We start from the raw sequence: 14,282 nt of genomic DNA, 5'->3' as shown, positions 1-14,282 counted from the left end.
CATCAGTTCCTGGCTTCTGGTACAGGTGGAGAAAAGCTCACCTTCCTTTGTGGGGCTCGGCACTAGGAATGTGACCATGCTTTAGTGAGCATGTGGACAACACAAAACGGACTTTTTCTTCTTCTTCTTTTTCTGGGAGTACGAGGAGAGACAAGTGGAAGACATAAGGAGGATTTGGAGGTGAGCACAATCAGGGTGCATGATGTGGGGTTCCCAATCAGTAAAAAATAATTAAAAATTAAAAAAAATAGACAAAGCACTAAATTGCTATTTGGCATTTTGTAAAAAATCTACACATTGTTAAATAAATACATGCATTGGTGACATTTGTGAGGAGAATGCAGCCAAATCGTTAATGCTTCACTCAAAAAGTCAAGTAGCGACTGTTAATGAGAACATGGAGAAACTAGAATCTTCTCATGGAATGCAGGAGCCACAGTGAGTAAAGGTTTGACAGTACCATGACAACAGTAACTTTAGTAACCATTGACAATGAACTTGCATTTTAATATTGTCTAAACACAGTCTTGGATGTTCAGGTGAGCATGGAGACTTCCTGTTTTCATTTTATTCTCCAGTCTCCAAAGAATTGAGGAGCAAAGCTTAGAATCTAAAATACCTCTCTGATTTAAGTCAGACTAACAAATATCATTGTACTAGAATGGTCCTACAGTACCTCCCATGGAATTATTTTAAAATAAATTGTTTTGTGATGTCAGTGACTTACATGAAGGGCTATTATTCAAATGCAACCCTACAATCCAGAGGCTCTGCTCACCATATTTTTGCAGATTATTCTTACTTACCACAGGAGCAGCAGGGAAAATGATCCTCTACAGTCTCCGTGACAAAACCATTGTGGTTTGAACAGCAGAGTTCAGTGTGAATATCATAGTGAAGCCTACCGATATAGTTGTGCTTCAGAAATTGAGAGTGGGCACATAACTTGTTTTTGTACCAATCAATTTCAGAGTGGTTCAAATTAATTAAAACAAGCTATGTTATCAGGTTCTTTTTCATGTGGTTTCTCCTGTCTTTCTGTGACAGTGCTCAAGACAGAGTTGAAAGAAGACAGTTGTGAATCTCTTTTTCCTTAGCCTCACTTCAAGCTCTGGAATTCAGAAGTGCTGAAAGCGTTGAGCTTCGATGCATTGTCTGTAACTTAGTAAATGGACTCATTTGGTGAATTAATTTCCGTCAACCAGATTTGAGTATGATTGATATTCCAGCCCTAATAAAGAACTTCAGGAATTTTTCTCACTTTGTTATAACAACACAGAAGGGATCCTATCTGGGAAACACTTCTGAAATACTTGCGAAATGGAATTTAAAGACTGAACTAACCAAATCTCTACTCATGAGTGACAAAATCTTTTGGTATTGTACATTCCATTCTATTTAGAGTGGAAGCTAGGAATGGCCAATTCACGAATATTTGTTCAACTTCTTGAACAAACTAAATTGTTTCAAAGAATATCAGAAAAATGATAAGTATAAGATTTTAATATAATTCCATTTCATTTTATTTTTTGAGGTTCCATTATTTTATTCAAGTTTTATTTTAACGGATGTTAATTACAGTATTTGAAGGAAGGAGCTAATTCCACACAAAATGGAAGACTCTCTCATGTATCCATTAAATTGCTAAAAATTAGTGGTGAAGCTACAAGAGGAGTTAGTTGAGGTCCCTAGTATTGTCAAGGTGTGACCACAATCACCAGCCCAGCTCAGAGCCGGAGAACCCCGGAGCTAGTTTTTCTCTGGTGCAACAGGAAAAGAAGAAGAGGGAGGAGGAGGAGGAGGGGGAGGAGGGGGAGGAGGAGGAAGAAGAAGAAGAAGAAAAAGAAGGAGGAGGAGGAGGAGGAGGAGGAGGGGGAGGAGAAGAAGAAGATAAGACCAAACCACAACACAAGGAAGAATTAAGTCCTGAATGACTGACTCCATCATGCCCACTCTCCACCCTAAAATGGCACAAAAGAAATAGCTAACCACACCCTAAAGACTACTTTTGGTGTAAAACAGATAACTGATGGGCTAGAATGGAAACAGGGCATGATGGGAACAGGGTGTGATGATCTGTCTAGAACCATCTCTTTCGCGTAGGTGTGCACGTGCTTCCGAGCAGATAGGATCGGGACACCAGGGTTCGATGCTCTGGAAGTCACTATTTCATCTGGGGACGGATACAGATTTACAAAGGGTCCATACGTTCCCAGCAGCCTGGCTTCTCTAGAGAGGCTCTTCCCCAACCCATGCCTACAGCTAAAAAGACCCTTCCTGGAATGGGGGTTCTGCTGTATCTCTGAAATGGTAAACAACTTAAAGCCAAGTCATCCTTAGCCTGGGGGTCTAACGTGGTATTTATCAACTCTCATATCCCCAACATATAACATTAAAAGGCACACTAAATTCTGAAGGTAGCTATGCCTCAAAATAGTTTAAAATTACCGATTGCACAATATTTATTTATGCTTGAAATTCCAGTACTAAACAAAGCTTGTGGCTGCCCGTATTGATGTTCTTGCCATCCAGCCGGGCTGGCAGCATCAGTTTGATACCTGGTGTTAGGGCTTGAGTGTACCCTAACCTAATCAGGCTGTAGTTGATCACTTTGGCCGAAAAGCAGGCATCAGGGTCTCCCTGATACTTGGGTGCTATTCCAAAGCATGTGTTACTGTTTCCTGAAGTCCAGGCGACACTGATAGCAGTCTCCAACTTCCTGTTCACCTTCTGATAAATGGAACCACCAAATTCTGTCCGGTCGTTCACATTAGGATGAAGCCGGAATTCGTACGTCTTGTAACCTACTGCGAAGTTGCTCTGGGTCACTCGGGACTTCGAGGTTTCAAAATTCATCTGGTAGCCAGTCAACCAACTCTCATAGCCAGGCACCAGAGCACCCCGGATTGAGGGGCCAGCGACGTCCAAGTCCACAGCACAGTCCAGGTTGATAGGCTCCCTCGTGTACCCTGTCTTGATTTTAACACTCCCCCCCACTGTTAGGTGAGAAAGAAGAATCAAAGGTCAGCTTTAGTCCAGGAGCAGCTGGTCCTCCACAGTGATCTCAGTGCCCAGGGTGTTGTCTGTGTTCCACGTCTCTGTAAATGTTAGCGCACACTCAGTCCATCTGGACTTGGTTTCCAGACTCCCGTTCACATTGGTGGCATCCATGTTAGCAAGAGCCTGAGCTGGTAAACTCCAAAACATTCTTGGACTTCGTTTTCAAATCAAGTTTTATGAAGCCAAAGCCTTGGTGAGGACATCTCTGGCAGACTTGCCAAGATGAGCATGTGTGGGAGGCACAGCCATGGTCTCAGAGGCGGTGACAGCAGGAGCTGGGCAGGAGCAGCGACAGCTACAGCAGCGGTTGCAGCGAGGCTGGGAGCACAGCGCATGGGCTATAAAGTCATATATTTTAGATGAGACAACACAAGGGATGGTTCTTGAAGTTAAAAAAAAAAGTGCATGGATCCATTGTATGCTCTGTCTCAGACTGAGTTTTACCACTATTTTTAATAGCCATTACTCCTCCACCAGCATGTTTAGAATAAAAAAAATAAAAAAAATAAAATCAATTAGTAAACAATTAAGCATCATGCCCTGGAGTGACAAACTTTGCTCTTTAGGATGAGAATAAGACATAGAAAGTACTGATATGAATGTCAAATATAAAGACAACTCTGGGATTCTCTAGTCATCAAGGAAAGTTGACTTCAACAATGAGTGAAAAGATAAATTCCTTTAAATAGACATGCATTTCATAGAAAGCATTTAAAAGCAGAGATTTGGGCTGGAGAAATGTAGTTAAGAGCACACTGGCTGTTCTTCCAGAGGAACCAGGTTCAATTCTCAGTATCTACATGTTGGCTGTGTATAACTCCAGTTCCAGGGAAATAGATGTCCTCAGGGGTCAACAGGCACACTCAGCACATATATACATTCAGGCAAAACATTCATACACACAAAATAAGAATTAAAGTATATATGTGCACTGCCCATGTGCCTGGTGTCCAAGGATGTCAGAAGAGGTCACCAGATCCCTTGGAATTGGAGTTAAGGGCAGTAGGAAGCCACCACGTGGACATTGGAAACTGAACCCAAATTCTTTTTCTTCCAGTTTTATTACATATTCCCTCTATTTGCATTTCAAATGCTATCCCATTTTCCTTCCCACCCTCCTCCCCTTGTTTCTATGAAGATACTCCCTCTCCCAACCACCCTCTCTCACCTCAGCACCTTGACATTCCCCTACACTGGGAAAAATGAGCCTTCACTGGACCAAGGGCCTCTTCTCCCATTGATGCCAGACAATGCCATCCTCTGCTGCATATGCAACTGGAGCCATGGGTCTCTTCATGTGTGCTCAATGGTTTGTGTTTTAGTCCATGGGAGCTCTGGAGGATTTGGTTGGTTGATAATGTTCTTCCTATGGGGTTGCAAACCCTTTCAGATCCTTCAGTCCTTTCTCTAGATCTTTCATTGGGGTCTCCGTGTTCAGTCTGATGGTTAGCTGCAAGCATCCTCCTCTGTATCAGTATGACTCTGGCAGAGCCGCTGAGGAGGCATACATATCAGGCTCCTGCCAGCAAACACTTCTTAGCATCAGCAATAGGGCATGGGTTTGGTGGTTGAATATGAGATTAATCCCCAGGTTAGGCTGTTTCTGAATGATATTTTCTTCAGTCCCTGCTCCTCTATTTGTCCTTGTATTTCTTCTGGCATGTTTTTGTTGTTTCCTGTTCTAAGAGGGACTGAAGCATCTACATACTGGCCTTACTTCTTTTCGAGCTTCATAGGGTGTGTGAATTGTTTCTTGGGTATTCCTAGCTTTTCGGGCTAATATCCACTTCTCAGTGAGTGCATACCATGTGTGTTCTTTTGTGACTGGGTTACCTCACTCAGGACGATCGTCTCTAGTTTCATCCATTTGCCTAGGAATATTATGAAATCATTGTTTCTGATAGCTGAGTAGTACTCCATTGTGTAAATATACCACAATTTTTGTATCCATTCATCTACTGAAGGACTTCTGGGTTCTTTCTAGCTTCTGGCTATTATAAATAGAGCTGCTATGAACATGGTGGAGCATGTGTCTTTGTTGCATGTTGGAGCTTTTCTGGGGTATATGCCCAGAAGTGGAATAACTGGGTCTTCAGGTACTACTATGTCCAATTTTCTGAGGAACCACCAGACTGATTTCCAGAGTGTTTGTACCAGCTTACAACCCCACCAACAGTGGAGGAATGTTCTTCTTTCTCTGAATCCTCACCAGCATCTGCTGTCACCTGAGTTTTTGATCTTAGCCATTCTGACTAGTGTGAGGTGGAGTCTCAGGGTTGTTTTGATTTGCATTTCTCTGATGACTAAGGATGTTGGATATTTCTTTAGGTGCTTCTCAGACATTCAATATTACTCAGTTGATAATTCTTTGTTTAGCTCTGTACCTTATTTTTAATAGGATTATTTGATTCTCTAGGATACAACTTCTTGAGTTTTTTGTACATATTGGATACTAGTCCTCTATCAGATGTAGAATTGGTAAAAATCTTTTCCCAATCTGTTGGTTGCCCTTGTGTCCTTTTGACGGTGTCCTTTGCCTTACAGAAACTTTGCAATTTCATGAGGTCCCATTTGTTGATTCTTGATCAATGGCATAAGCCATTGGTGTTCTATTCAGGAATTTTTTTCCCCTGTGCCTATGTGTTCTAAGCTCTTCCCCACTTTTCTAATACTGTCAGTGTACCTGGTTTTATGTGGAGGTCTTTGATCCACTTTGACTTGAGCTTTGTACAAGGAGATAAGAAGAAATTGATTTGCATTCTTCTTCATGCTGAGTGCCAGTTGATCCAGCACCGTTTGTTGAAGAGGCTGTCCTTTTTCCATTGCATGTTTTTAGCTCCTTTGTCAAAGATCAAGTGACCATAGGTGTGTAGGTTCATTTCTGGGTCTTTGACTCTATTGCATTGATCTACCTGTTTCTGTGCCAATACCATGCAGTTTGTATCACAATTGATTTGTAATACAGCTTGAGGTCAGGGATGGTCATTCCCCCAGACGTTCTTTTGTAAGAACAATGAGTACTCTTAACTAGTGACTCAGCCATCTCCGAAGTCTCTATTTTCCCTAACTTTAAAGAAAGTAAGGGGGATGATACAGAGATTAGCATGGCCCTGCACAAGGATGACATGCAAATTCATAAAGTGTATCAGTTATCTAAAACAGACATTGAAAATGTCATAATGATACCTAATACCTTGTATATTAATTTTAAAAATAAGTTTTTAGAAGCATAAGGAGTATATAAGTAATTTTTTATTTTATAAGAGTCACTGAATAGATGTTAGGGAGAATAAAATTTAATAAATCACATTTCAGCTTAAAAACCTTTAAAATAACTAAACAGTAAGACTGAAAATTTAGTGACATGATTTTCTGAGCACATGCATCTATTTTAAATACATGAGTCTTTCTGAGGTTTCAGTTTTAGCTATTTTCATATCCATCTAGAATACTAAACCTGGTTTCCTAGTTACTGAAGCAGTCGTTCATACTGTCCTCACTAAAATATTAATATGTTTAAAAAAAGAGATATATTCTACAACCTTCAAAAATACATAAGAGTTAACTTTACATCTTTCTCACACTTTAAAATCATATTTTACATTAAATGTGTTAGTATATCAATATGTGAATATGCTGCTTATATTGTAAAGGGTAGTGAGTTTTATAATTTAATGTACCTTATAAGAATACACACAGGAAAAAAAACCCAATTGTAATGTATATACAAGTTATCCTGGGATATATATTGCCAAAATCTGGCTTCTGCTTATCCTCACACCACATTTTTAAGCAGCAATGTCATGTTTATTAATAGGGTTGTACAATTAGAAGATATTTAGAGACTGTTGACAAAAATGAAGTGACAACAGTTCTTTGCTTCTCTCAGTAGTTTTGGCAGAAACTGAGCTACAGTCACTGCTTTTTCTTCTTCTTTTTTTTAACAACTTTACTTTACAAAACAAAGATAAATGTAAAGATTTTAAGCATTGTTTGCATAAAATTATATAATACATTTTTGTCAGTACTTTTTTTCAGGTTTTAAAATAATTTTTACATAAAACTGTATGAATATATTTTTTAGTCAGTACTTGATTTTTTTAAAGGTTTGATAGTATGCATTGAAAATTTAATAGTTACAATGAGCATAAAGTACATGTAAAACAAAAGGTAACATGGAAATAGTCAAAGTTTTCTTGTTGTATAAAGATTTTTTTGTTTTGTTTTGTTTTGTTTTCTTTATTTCTTGGACTTCATACAGTCTGAGAGTTGTTTCTGGGGCAGTGCGAGCCTCTGGGGTTAGCATCCCATTATCAGTGACTGCATATTATGTCTGTACTTTTGTGACTGGGGTATCTCACTCAGAATGATATTCTCTAGATGCAGCCATTTTCTTAAGAATTTGGTCAAGTCATTGTTTCTGGTGGCTGAGTAGTATTCCATTGTGTAAATGTACCACAATTTTGGTATCCATTCATCTTCTGAAGGACATCTGGGTTCTTTCCAGCTTTTGGCTATTATAAATAGAGCAGCTATGAACATTGTGATGCATATATCTTTGTTGTGTACTAAGGTGTCTCTGGGGTATATGCCCAGAAGTGGAATAGCTGGGTCTTCAGGTAGTATTATGTCCAATTTTTTGAGGTATCACCAGACTGATTTCCAGAGTGGTTGTATTAGTTTGCAACCCCACCAACAGTGGAGAAGTGTTCCTCTTTCTCCACACCCTCGCCAGCATCTGCTGTCATCTGTGTTTTGGATCTTGGCCAATCTGACTGGTGTGAGGTGGAATCTCAGGGTTGTTTTGATTTGTATTTCCCTGGTGGCTAAGGATGACTAGCACTTCCTCAGATATTTCTCAGCCATTCGATATTCCTCAATTGAGAACGTTCTGTTTAGCTCTGTACCCCATTTTTAATAGGGTTATTTGATTCTCTGGTGTCTAGCTTTTTGAGTTCTTTGTATACCTTAGATATTAGGCCTCTATCTGATGTGGAGTTGGTAAAAATCTTTTCCCATTCTGTTGGCTGCCATTTTGTTTTCTTGACAATGTCCTTAGCCTTACAGAAACTTTGCAATCTCATTAAGTCCCATTTGTTAATCTTTGACCTTAGAGCTTGAGCCATTGGTGTTTTGTTCAGAAAATTTTCTCCTGTGCCTATGTGTTCTAAGGTTTTCCCTACTTTCTCATCTAATAGTTTCAGTGTACCTGGTTTAATGTGGAGATCTTTGATCCACTTACACTTGAGCTTTGTACAAGGAGATAAGAAAGGGTCTATTTTCATTCTTTTGCATGCTGAGTGCCAGTTGGACCAGCACCATTTGTTGAATAGGCTGTCCTTTTTCCATTGAATGTTTACTGCTCCTTTGTCAAAAATCAGGTTACCATATACATGAGGGCTCATTTCTGGATCTTCTACTCTATTCCATTGATCCACATGCCTATTTCTGTACCAGTACCATGCAGTTTTCAGCACAATTGCCTTGTAATATAGCTTGAGGTCAGGGATAGTGATTCCCGCAGATGTTCTCTTGTTGTTGAGGATGGATTTCGCTATTCTAGGTCTTTTGTTGTTCCATATGAAATTGCACAACTGCTTTTTCTTCTTAACTACAGTGATTTGGATCAGGAATGTCCCCCATATGCTCAGGCACTTGACCATTTTGTTCTCAGGTGGTGGTGCTGTTTGAGGTAGTGTAGGTGGGACGAAATAATTAATTGCCAGCTTTGAGATTAAGTAGTCTGCCCCTACTCTCTCTGCTCCATGCTTGTGTTAAACAATCTGAATGCTAAGCTTCCTGGTCTGGTTGCCATGTTGTCCTTCACTATTATAAATCTTGTAAGTAACTGGAGTTGGGATAAGATCGCCATCCCTGGGTGGGGATGGAAATAACTAAAAAAGGCACACTGTCCAGCATGGGGCTAATGGATGACTGTTGCTTCTGCCTTATAGGATTGAGGTGTGATAAAATGTGCATGGGATCTTTTAGTGTATTTATAATAACTGCACTCAGTAACTATAGCTGGGAATGGTTGCTTATGGAGTGGTCAATGGTTATCTTCAGACAATTTTTTTGTTTGAGCTTTAATACTGAAACAAAAAACTACCAACATATGACTAATTATTTTAGGCTGAGAAATATATCTATAAACCGGCTAAAACCCTTCACTTACTAAAAACAAACACACATACACACAAATTCAGTAAACAATACACACAACTTCAGTAAACACCTATCAACTACCTTCCTTTGAGAGACATCATTTACTTGTGTTTCCCAAGTATGCTCACTGATGAAAATTATGATGTACTTGCTTTACAGAATTATGTTTTTGAATAAGAAATTGAGAATGGTAAATTGACAAACTTATTTTAAAAATAGTATGTAGGTTCCCGTTTTAGCAATAATTTGCTGGGTCACTTGTAATTAGTAGCACCATTTTCCAAGTTTTAAACTCTGCTATTTGTGTGTGTGTGTGTGTGTGTGTGTGCACAACTTATGTGACACATGTATATACTTATGTAGGTCAGAGGACAACTTAGTGGAGTCAGCTGTCTGTCCTCTTTTACCTTTATGTGAGATCAAGCTCAGGTTATTAGGTGCTCACATGTAAGGATTTCACTTTCCAAGTTACTATACTAAACACCTTTAAAGTTTTTGTTTTCTTTTCTTTCGAAATTTTTACATTACCATTGTGAATTTTTGATAAAAAAGATATTTGTTACAATCAAAATAGAGTCACATTTTGCTAATGTGGACACATCACATTACTTTGAATTTTACAAAGTTGTTCTGTATGTGGGTTCCTCATGTATTAGGACTCAACTCAGCTATGATCTTTCAATTTTCAATACTTCAACCTTTAGAATCCAACTTTGTAGTTTTCCTTTTTGATGTTTGTAAGCCAGTGCTTCCCATCATACACACAATATTAATGAAGCTGGCTCCTCTGGAAGCCCTATTGAGGTTTTCAGGTTGACAAGCACAACAGTTTAAGGTTAATAATCATTTTTTAATGCTAACCACAGCAGGCCTCTTTTCTCTACATACATACTCACATTACTGCCTTGTTTTATGATACCCTTTGTTTCCTTTGCTTCTCATATTTAGCCTTGACTGAAAAAGGCAGGCTGAATAGCCTGTGCTTACATAAATATTCAACCATGTGCCCTCTGACTCCTCAAATGACTAAGTGGGTGGAAGCAAAACCATGCATTGTGTCAGTGTATGCATAAATACTGTCACATGTAAGGCAAGAAGCAGGGTGACATAAAGCAAGTCACAAGTTGTCAGGAACTCTAAATTGAAGTTTTGTTTTTTTATTAGGGTCCCAGAAAACAAAAGCCACATGAAGTTCTGACCCTTAAACACTGCCTCTCCCACATACTGAAGGGAAGGTCATAGCAGCCAACCACCAGGTTGTTGTTCCCTGTTTCCTGCTTTCACTCTAGTGCACTCTGGGAGACCCCTGTACTATAGCTGAAGGTGAGAGAGATCCTTGAGTGTAAGGGCATGTCTGTATGATTGTTGTACCCATAAAGCCCCCAAACATGAACCTCCCAGGCTTCAACACATAGCTTCTGTTTTCTCAATGAATGTGCACAGAATGAATGCATGTCTCTTTGAACAAAAATGGAAGCTTACACACACACACACACACACACACACACACACACACACACACACAGTAAAACAGCACTCAATACTGACCCTGAAGAAAAGCCATACAACTGATGTTGTAAGAAAATGTTTCTTGTTTATATTGCTGTATTTTAATTTTTAGCTGATCTGAGCACAAAGAGAGCTTTCTGTTCAGAGAAAGAAGGTTTATGATGTGGGAGAAAGCTAAGAACAATGAGCTCAATTGATAAACCCGAGATGCTCTCAGCTTCTAAGAGCCTGGAAACTACATCTATAGATCCATCCCAGAGGGCAGAACTAAATAAGGACAGATGGAAAACACAGCTTTCTTGGTAGCTGACTTTTGCTTCTCTGAGGCAAAAATACATTCACTGTGGATCATCCTGAGTCAATTCTCCAAAATGTGGTGCTCTGCCCTTGTTTTCCAGTATCTAAAAATAAATCATATTTGTTACTCCCTTTGTCTTAAAGTCATTCAACCAGACTTACTTTCATAATATTAATTGTGATAAAGCAGGAATCAGGAGACTACAACTAAACTGCTTTTGACTAGAGCCCCTTAACTGATGGCTAACAAGTTGCCTACAGCTAGTGTCCTTTTAATGTTCCTTGTCAGTCACAACTACAAGACAAATTTTAAGTTAGCGTTCTTCAGGCTGGTCTTCAGCATGGTTCATGTTATATTAGATGGCCTCATGTACTAAGCACTACAGGGTAGTAGCTGTCATTAATTTGTTTTAATCCTGAGCTGGCACAGCATGATTAATTCATATTATCCTTATTATATCTTCTCTGCCATATAAACATTCAACTTCAAACCTTTTATTTAGTACTTGTCAAGTGGAACTTTGTTTCGTGTGGGAAGTACCAGGGTATCTTTATTAGAATAGCTAAACAGTTTAATTTTGAGCAAAGGTAAAAATAATTTAAAACTAAACACAACAGGAGTTGGGGCTCCACAATGGCACTGGTCAAGTAAACCATACTGACTCAGAATAAGCAAAACTCTATGAAATCCAAGAGAAGTTAAACTGTTAAATATGAAATAAACTGGTGTAGAGATCTGAGTTTAGCCCAGCATGGTAGCACATGTCTTTAATTTCAACTCTCAGGAGGCAAGGTCAGCCTGCTCTCCACGGAGAATTCCAGGACAGCCAAGGATATGTAGTTAAAAAAAAAAGAATATATTCAAGTTGAGACTAGTATATTTATTGAATTTACTTAGGTAAATTGTTTTGTATTTTGTGTATCTTTAGCATAAAAAATAATAAAATATGTATCATAAAAGTAGTGTAAGAATAAATTACATGGCCTAAAAAATACATGAGCACCTTGAGGTAACTATAAGTAAGTTTCTGTTATTGAAATCAAATGAAAAAGTCACACAAAGGATACCATGTTTGATTGAGAACATTCTTAATTTTATTTTCTTTAATTTTATAAAATACATTTTGTAAGATGAGTTTCTAAAAGTTTATCCTTTATGTTGTTAAAATCAAAATTCTATATCATAAATGAAGGAAACACTTGCAGTTGATTAACTCTCTTTGTATGTGCATGAGTGTGTGTATATATGCATGTGAGGGTTTCAGGAAACGGTTGGTTATCTGTTATGATATTAAATCAAAACAAAATGAACGATATAGATTCCTTCACCTTCCTTGATCTTGATTGGTTTCTCACAGGTCCTTTTCGCTCTCCTCACTCCTGTGCATCCTGCTGGTTTAACCTTATTTACTGGCCCCAGAAGAAGCCTCAACTATCTGCTAGTAAATTCTTCTATCTCTTTCATCATGGCAGAAAGCACTTTGGGGAATGACAGCACAAATCTACAATAAAACATCTACAAAAACTTTTCCTTCAATAAAAACAGATAAAAGGTTTTTCCTTCCTTTTTGCTTTTCTCTTCCTTCCTTCCTCCCTTTCTTCCTCTTTCTTCCTTCCTTCCTTCCTTTCTTTCTTTCTTTCTTTCTTTCTTTCTTTCTTTCTTTCTTTCTTTCTTTCTTTCTTTCTTTCTTTCTTTCTTTCTTTCTTTCTTTCTTTCTTTCTTTCTTTCTTTCTTTCTTTCTTTCTTTCTTTCTTTCTTTCTTTCTTTCTTTCTTTCTTTCTTTCTTTCTTTCTTTCTTTCTTTCTTTCTTTCTTTCACTAAAGTTAACAAGTACAGGATAACCCTGAAATCTGGGAGTCTTCAGGCTTTAAATTCCATCTGTCCTCTCCATGTCTTCAGAGTCCTATGGAAGCTCACCAAGTGAACAGCTGACAGATGCTATAATCTATCATGTGTCATTTATTAGAAAAGAAAATATCAAACAGGTTATTCAAATTGAGGTTCAGATTTACCAAGCCTAGTTCTACAAATGGTAGACTACTTGGGGGAATCCCAAAAATTTCATGGGACTATCCAATTCTAAATATTTTTATGATGCTTACTGTCCAGTTTTTCTTTTTGCTTTTCCAAAAGGAACTATGCTCAAAGAATCATTCTCCAGATCTTTTTGATGCAATTCCAAACAAGATAAACAATTAGGAAATATGAAACACAAATCATTCTGAAACTAATCAAGATCCTGCTATGAGTGAATGGATAAAACTCCAGGATAAGAGCACCATTGTGAAGATATTTTGACAGAGGCCAGACGCTACAACTATATGATGGGGGGGATGTCTACCCGAGGGCCATCTTAAGTCACACCTTCAGCATCCACCAACTGATGAGCTGATGAGCCTTAGGTCACAGTCTTATTTTATATAAGCTAGTTCCCTTCTATGCTCAGCTCCTTGGAAACCATGAGGTTGTCATGGTAGCTGTTATCAAAGAGAAGGCAGTGAGACAATCCTGACAACACTCTGTTTCGCTTCCTAATGAGCTGTAAGAACAGATGATGCTCTCTGGCCCCACTTTGTCTATAGACATTGCACTCCCTAATGCTGTAAGGAAGGTTGGCTGAGTTAGGGCTTAAATAGCCCATTGCCACTGGCATCAGAGCTCTCTTTCTAAGGGTGAAAGATCCTTGCTTTGACCCCCTTCTTGCAGCTGCAGGAGGCAGATTTGAGCAAATGCTATTGCTTTGCTAGTATTATTTCTTTCTGTCTTCAGTGGAAATAGGAAGAAAAGAGTGAGTTCTTGGTTTTGTGCATCAAAAAGAATATATTTGACTCCTACTAATGGCAAGGAGACCAAGACCATTCCTGCTTTCTACCTGAGAATCTTTCTTTCCACGTTGTTTCCTCAATGGAAGCGCCCTTTGAGAAGGAAGCACATCCTGGTCTTCAGGAGATGCTTGCAAACTCAATCAGAGCTTTCATTCCTCTGTGACTTGAAGCTGGGGAATCACCTTCTCAGGCATTCCCCATTTATAGCAGGAGCCAGCTGTGGGGCAAAATGACTAAAAGAGGTACATAAGAGGGAGAGTCCACAGAGAGAGATTAATTACTGCAAGACTCTCCTTTCTTGTTATACTCATCAAGTAAGAAGAGGGCCAATCAGTGGCAAAGGCAGAGTTAAGACAGGAGACACAACACTGTAGGCTGTGTGGTTAGAGCCTCGCTATTAGACAAAGGGGAATTTCTATGGGAGA

The 14,282-nt window shown here is 38.8% G+C and overlaps 1 pseudogene across 1 annotated transcript; it reads right to left on the bottom strand.

The window, feature by feature from the left end:
- Positions 1-2,466: 2,466 nt before the first annotated feature.
- Positions 2,467-3,309, bottom strand: LOC308415918 (non-selective voltage-gated ion channel VDAC1-like; annotated as a pseudogene). Its single transcript has one exon. The product of its transcript is annotated as a non-selective voltage-gated ion channel VDAC1-like (transcript).
- Positions 3,310-14,282: the final 10,973 nt, after the last annotated feature.

The sequence above is a fragment of the Micromys minutus genome (genome assembly GCF_963924665.1).
Source record: "Micromys minutus genome assembly, chromosome: X".
NCBI classification, from domain to species: domain Eukaryota; kingdom Metazoa; phylum Chordata; class Mammalia; order Rodentia; family Muridae; genus Micromys; species Micromys minutus.
Note: the sequence above shows the minus strand (reverse complement) of the source record. Positions and strands in the feature narration are given on the sequence as shown.